Source organism: Vombatus ursinus, unplaced genomic scaffold (genome assembly GCF_900497805.2).
Source record: "Vombatus ursinus unplaced genomic scaffold, bare-nosed wombat genome assembly UNPS02011916.1, whole genome shotgun sequence".
Lineage (NCBI taxonomy): Eukaryota > Metazoa > Chordata > Mammalia > Diprotodontia > Vombatidae > Vombatus > Vombatus ursinus.
Genome location: NW_020951694.1, coordinates 1,795,044 through 1,802,384, shown reverse-complemented (window position 1 = coordinate 1,802,384; position 7,341 = coordinate 1,795,044).

Here is a 7,341-nt window from a genome sequence, read left to right as displayed (position 1 = left end):
TTGTATTTGAACTAGAACTCACTCCATAGCAGTCAACAAACATTTATTAAGCACCTGCAATGTGCCAGATGCTGTACTAAGTTCTGGGGATGAAAAACATACAAACCAAAAAACTCGGTCCCTGCTCTCAAGAAACTCACCATCTACTGGGGGAGACAACATGCAAATAGCTATGTACAAACAAGATGTATACAGGAAAAATTGGAGATAAGCAACAGAGGGAAGGCACTGGCATTAAACAGGATGGGAAAAGACTTCTTGTAGAAAGTTGGATTTTAGCTGGGACTTAAAGGAAACCAGGCAGAGCAAGAAATGGAAGTGAGGAGAGAAAGCACTCCAGCATGGGGGACAGACAGTAAAATTGTCCCAAATCAAAAGATAGACTATGTTAATGGGATTTTACTGAGCTCGTCTCTAACCTGGGAATTCTGGGAGCTGCACAAAGCAGTCCTAGAGACAGGAGTGCCAATAACCAAGTAGTAATTTAATTAATCAATTTCAGAGTGAAGAATGCTTTTTAAGCTGGACAGTTTATATACATAAATCACAGGTTGGAGAAGGAGGGGGAAAGGTGGATTATAAACAATCCTTTCCAGGGCCTGAATGGTTTCCCACAACAAGCTTACAGGTGGAGGACAATACAACAACTCTTTGATTATTTCAAGTTTTGGGGTCATGACCAGAGTTCAGAACCAGAGTTCTGTGAAGGGAACAGGTTCTGCAATTCTTTGATTTATTTAAGGTACACAGGCACAAGAATGCAGTGATTATGAGAGCTTTGTCAAGGGTTTGATTGATCATTTCAAGCTGCCTTGTTAGCTTCTGATTCACAAGCCAGAAGAGGCAATTCTGAAAAATCTAAATTATTAGTATATTTATTACACATATCATATTAATATGAAAATTATAATTCCCCTCACAAATGTCTTGTTTGAGGAACAATAAGGAGGCCAGTGTCACTGATCCCAGTAGGGAGTAAGGTGTAAGAAGACTAAAAAGTTAGGAACCCCTTGTAAAGGGTAAGTAATTTTTAATGAAGTTTATGAAGTGCCGAAACTTTTGATTAACCATCATTACAGATATTTATAGATTTACTTGCTTTATGAAATGGAATATTAGCTAACCTTTCCTTGGTAACTCAGGGTCATGATCTGAACATCCATGTTTGTAATAAATAATTTTTTATCTTTTTTAGTTTCTGTCTCCTTCAATATTTGAGCTTAGCTATTGTTTTTTTTTTTTCATTCTCATTTGGTTCTTCTAATTTCAGTTTACCATTTCTCTGTTTCCAGCCATAGGCTAGAAAACCAAATAATATGCAATTCTTAAGAAACTTGGGGTTCGGGCAGCTAGATGGCATAGTGGATAGAGCACTGGCCCTGGAGTCAGGAGGACTTGAGTTCAAATCTGGCCTCAGACACTTGACACTTACTAGCTATGTGACCTTGGGCAAATCACTTAACCCCATTGCCTACCAAAAAAAAAAAAAGAAAGAAACTTGGGGTTCAATAAGGCCTCATGAGTAAAAGGGAGAGGAGGATGTCTTTAATGGCTATTTCTGGACCCCAGGCTAAGCCTGCTAGAAGTTTAACTTTAAGATAAGTGTAGGGTCACTATAAAGGGGGAAAACAGGAGGAAATTTCTAACAAGGTAACATGAACTTGTTTACACATACATATTGTGCTAAAACAAGGTCATGAAGGTTACAGAAATACATGAAATTTAACCTTGTCATTGATTAGAATTAGAAAGGCAATGAAACAGTAGATAAAGAGCTAAAGAAGACAGAAAGTCCTGCCTCTGACACATACTGATCAGTCTAGTGCCTGAAGTCATTGGACAGTAAGCAGAGGGTGGCTGTATATTCCTCATCCTATCCATGGGTAGACTCCTGCCTTGACTACTACTCTTTTCCCTATCTGAGCCTGTCCTAGTTCCTCACATTATTAAATTACTATCGATACTCCCTCCAAAATTGATTCAGAATACTGGGGTTGCATAATTATGTAAACTGAGACCCAAGAGCATAGTCCTTTTCTCTGTTTTCCCTCCCCTTCTCCATTTCTTGGGAGTGTTCCCACCCAAAGTTTCAGAACTTCAGTCATCCCCATCTAATCCTGTTTTTTAAGCTAGTCTCTGTTCTCAACAACTCCCTGCCTACACAAATGACTTTCGTTAATATATTGTGAGTATGAAAGGACATATGGTTCCCCACAACACAATGACATAGGCCACAGGATAGTTTTAATGCTTCACTTTTACAGAGCTAGGATCCCAAAAAAAAAAAAAAACCCCTCAGCAGTCAAGAAAATTAAGCCAAATGTAATAAGGTGAAATTTAACAGGAAAAACTGTAAAGTGCTACACAGGTGCAAAAAAATCAACTTCAAAAGGACAAATATAGGGCTAGACTATAATTTGTCTGAAAAAGAGATGGGGGTTTTAAGGGACTGCAAGCCTATGTGTCAATAGCGTCACTTTGTGGACAAAAATGTCAATAAGGGCTTGGGCTGCCCTGGAATAGGGCCTGTCCAAGATAAGGGAGATGATAGTGCAGCTGTAAGAACTTGGATTGGTGAGGCTGCATCTGGAATATTGTGCTAAATTCTGACTGATGTATTTTAGGAAGTATATTGACAAGTTAGAGATTTCCCCAGAGGAGGGTGATCAAGGTGGTGAAAGCCTTCAAGATCTTACCATTCAATTCATTCAACCAGCATTAATTATCTATTAATTGAGGGAATTCAACATGCACACATACAGAAATATATAAGATAATTTGAGAAGAGAGAGCCCTGACAACTGAGGGGACCACTTCCCATATGAAGTGGTACCTAAGCTCAGCCTTGAAGGGAGCTAGAGATTCTTAGAGGTGAGAGCGACGAGAAAAAATATTCCAGACATGAAAGACAGACTGGGTAAAGGCATGGAAAAAAGTGAGAGGATATCCAGTTTGGGGAGCTACAAAAAAGACTTAACAGTCATGTGAAATGTCTGGAAACTTTATTGTAGGAACTGAGGATAATTTATCATCAAGAAAAGTCGATTTAGTAGGGAGAGAATAGCTATGCTCAAATATTTGAGGGTCTGGTGGATGGAAGAAAGATTAGAGTTCTCCACAGAGGGCAGAACTAGGCACAGTGGAGGAAACTTGAAGATGCAACTTTAGGCTTCACATCCAGAAAAACTTACTTAACTTTACTCAAAACTTACTCAAAATTAGAGCTTACCAAGAGTGGAATGGGCTATCCCAGGAGGTAGTGGGTTTCTTTTCATTGGATGTCCTCAAGCAAAGTGTATAATTACTAAAGTAGTGGGAGATATACTTGGACAGGTATAAGATAGACAAGGTGTCCACTGAGGTACCTTCCAATTGGGAAATTCTGTGATGGCAGGGGCTTAATGGTGAAGGTCTGGACTAGGGTGATAACAATAGAAATTTAAAGGAAGGGATAGCCAGGGAAGAAATAAAAAACAGACCGACTAGAGATAGGTAAGAAAATAAATAAAACTTGGTTAGTTGTTGTTTTAAATCTTTGAACAATGGAGATTGGTATGAAATGCTTTAGGAGGTAGAGGTTACCCTGTCTCAGGAGACCTTTATCCAGGGAACAGAAGGTCACCCACTGCGGCCATTGTTGAAGAATGGGCTTAGAGTTCTATGATTCCCTGACCATAGCTGTGGCAGGCTGAGTGCAACCTGAAACAAACCTATAGTGAAACAAAGCACAGCGTGTATGTCAGAGTCAAGCCTAGCCCATCTGCAAATTGGTGGGTGACATCAAACTCTGAGCAAATAGAAAAGGAGATTTTGCAAAAGCAACAGAAACAATAAACACGAGTTATGTTTTTATCTCACATTTTTATTGAATTTACAAACCAGGGAGCTAAATACCAACTCAGCTAAAATTACTTTATATTGAGTTAAAATGAGTTTATTTTATTTTAATTAGCTCAACACTTCAGCTCAATTTTTAAAAAGATGTTATTGTTTTCATTATAGAATATCACAGGGAAGGGGTCATGAGTTCAGGGACAGGTAGCAGCTCAATACAACAAAACTCAATTTACTGTGTTTTCTTCTACTTGAGGCTGGGGCTTTTTTTTTTTTTAACCTAACCCCCCTGCCTACCCCTCTTAGAAGAATAAGCACTTTGATGCATCTCTTGAATATGCTTGCCAAGTATTACTTGTTATGCATTTTTGTTACCTGTGTATGTTTCTGTAGTCCAGCATATCATATTCCCCTGTTAGACTATAAGCCTGGTAAAGGTAGGCTTTTCTGAGTTTTGGATCTCACCCTAAGCCCCCAACAAGGTGCTCCGCACACAGCAGGTACATGATTCCATGTTTGTTGAATTGAATGCAGAAAGACATAAGAAAATAAGTTGCCAGCAGGAATTTAGCTAATAACACTACACACCAACAACAAAAAGAATTTCCTGAGTGTTAGAAAAGGGTTCACATTCAATGTCTTTAACCTGTGTTTTTCACTGCTCTATCAGCTAATCTGAATTCTACCCCAGCTGTGTAGAATGACTGAGAGGCAAGAGGAGACCCAGAACAGGCATACATTATATTCTTTAACCCTCAAATACTCTCCCAAGACCATCGGTCATGGAATTCTAAAGCCAGAAGGAACCTTAAAGATCATCTGACCCAAGTCCCACAGGCAAGGAGGTGGCACAGTGGATAGAGTGCTGGGCCTGGAGGCTTATTTTCCTGAGTTCATATCCTGCTTCAGACATTTACTAGTTAATGTGACCTTGCAGAAAACATTTCACCCTGTTTGCCTCAGTTTTCTCATCTGTAAAATGAGTTGGAGAAGGAAATGGCAAACCACTCTAGTATCTTTGCCAAGAAAACCCCAAATGGGGTCATGAAGAGTTGAATACAACTGAAAATAACAACAATCTGGCTCTTTCGTTTTACAATTGAGTTAACTGAGGTCCAGAGAGGGAAGCGATACCATCAAGGACACATAAACACTGAGTCAATGGCAGAGCTTTGACTGGAATCCTAGGTCCACTGTCTTTAAATCCAGTGTTCTTGCCAAACATTAAGATATTTCTTCCAGATAAGATCATCCCTTGCCTTGAGATGTTTTCTAAAATAAAGAGACAAAGAGGGAGAGATTGAGAATGAGAGGGGAGCTAGATTACTTGGGAGGGGTATAGAATAAAGGGATATAAGTATATTTGACAGTAGAATCTCTAGACACCAGGTTTATTCCCCAATCTCAGTCAGAAGGGATGTTGTGCTCTGTTCTGGTACACTGACTGAGTTAAGGGAATTGGCAATAAACTCACTGAAACACCCATAATCATCTTCAGTCCTTTCTTTCTGAGGCCCAGGGATCTGATTAATCCCAGCAACTTTGATACTGAACACACAGCCTCAGCCCAGTGGTTTTTACCTTCTCTACAGAATGCTGGAATCTTAAACTGAGTTGGAAAGGACCTTTAATGGGTTTTCTAGTCCAACTTTCTATTCAATCAGGAATCCCCTCTATGACTTCTTCCAGTGGTGGAGAATTCTCTATCTCCCAAAGCAAGCCATTGTCCAATAGCTCTAGTTGTTGCAAAGTTCCTTCAGCATCCACGTTAGAGTACTGGCTTCCATGACTTTGTTTTCTCCTGGTTACCCTAGCTGTCTGACGATTCCTTCTCAGTCTCCTCTGTGGAATCATCTTCCTAATCCCCCAGTGAGCTGTCCTTTGCTTTCTTCTTTCTCTCCCTTGGTGATCTCACCCACTCCCAAGACTTCAATTATCACCTGTACATGGATTATTCCCAAATGACAGCCCTGAGCACTGGGTCCCAGATTTCCAAATGCCAACTGGATCAGAGGCTCTAGAATTAGAGGAGGCCTCAGACGTTGGTTCAATTAGGTGAAGTAATTTGCCCCAGGTTACACAGGTAATAAGTAGCAGCACTAGAGTTCAAACCCATATCCTCTGACTTCAAATCCAGAGCCCATTCTCCCGTTTCACACTACCTCTCCTGATAGAAGCCCCAGTAGTGCTACAAATTTAACAAAACCAAATTCATTCTCCTTTCCCTTTTCTCAACTCTCTTGTTTCTTTCAATGGTACCACAGTCCTCCTAGTTGATCATCCAGGCTTGAAATCTGGGAGTAACCTTGGACTCTTCCTTCCACCTCACCCCTCAACCCCACATCCAATAAATTACCAAATCCTATCAATTCTTTCTCCAAAAAATCTTTCCAATTTGTCCTGCCACTGACACTGCCTACTTCAGGCCTTACATGCCCTATTACAATAGCCTTTTAACTGGTATCCTCGTCTCTGATCTTCTCCTTCTCCAATCCAGTGTAGCAGAAAGAATCCTGGGTTTGAAGTCAGAGAATCTGGGCTTGGATCCCAACTTTGCTGCTTACCAGCTACTGGAGCTTTGGGGGATCCTTTGACTAGATGATCACCAACACGTGTCCTTGTTAACTCTAAGTGATTCTAAGGCACACGTCTGCTCTCATCATTGCCTTGCTCAAAAATTGCCGGTGGCTTTTCACTGATGACAGGATAAAATACAGCATTCCTTAGCCTGGTGTTTTAAGGCCTTCCACAACTGGACTATCTTTCCAGTCTTATTTCATACTATTTGCTTTCATGTACTTTGTTTTTCAAAATGAATGACTCACTATTCCCAAATTTAACTTAGCCTCTCCCACATGGAATATAATCTACCCTTATCTCTGATTATTAAAGATTCTTCTCTTTCTTCAAGGCCCAATTCAACTGTTACCTCCTCCACAGAGTCTTCCCTGGTCCTCCCAAGTAAAAGCAACCTCTCCTTCCTCAAATCTTTATAAAGTACTTTGGATTATTCCTGTGCCCCTATCACTCCTTCCCTTGTAATATGCTCCTTCAAATTCAACAAACATTGAGCTTCTACTGTGTTTAAGGGACTATATACATATTTTGCATAATTAGACAAATCTCCTTGAGGCCAAAGACTTTCTTCATTTTTTATATTTGTGTCCTCATTGTCCAATAGAGCTCCTTGTACATTTTAATAAGAGTTTGTTTAATTGAATTAAATAACATCACATCCTGGGAGTTGCTGCTCAGAATGATCACCCTCACAGAGAACTATGAGACTCTAAATCAGATAAGCAAGAAGGTGGCCTTGAATTTTACACCCTCTGATTAAGAAGAAATCCAGGTAGAACATTCTGCTCCCCCAGCATTCTGGGTCATCATAGATTCATAGCAATTTCTCATTGTAGACTCCATTTTTTTGAAGCCCTGAATCAGCCTCTTTGGGGGGCTTCATTGAATCCAAGCTGAATGTGTCAGCAGGGCAACATGAAAGCCAAAAAG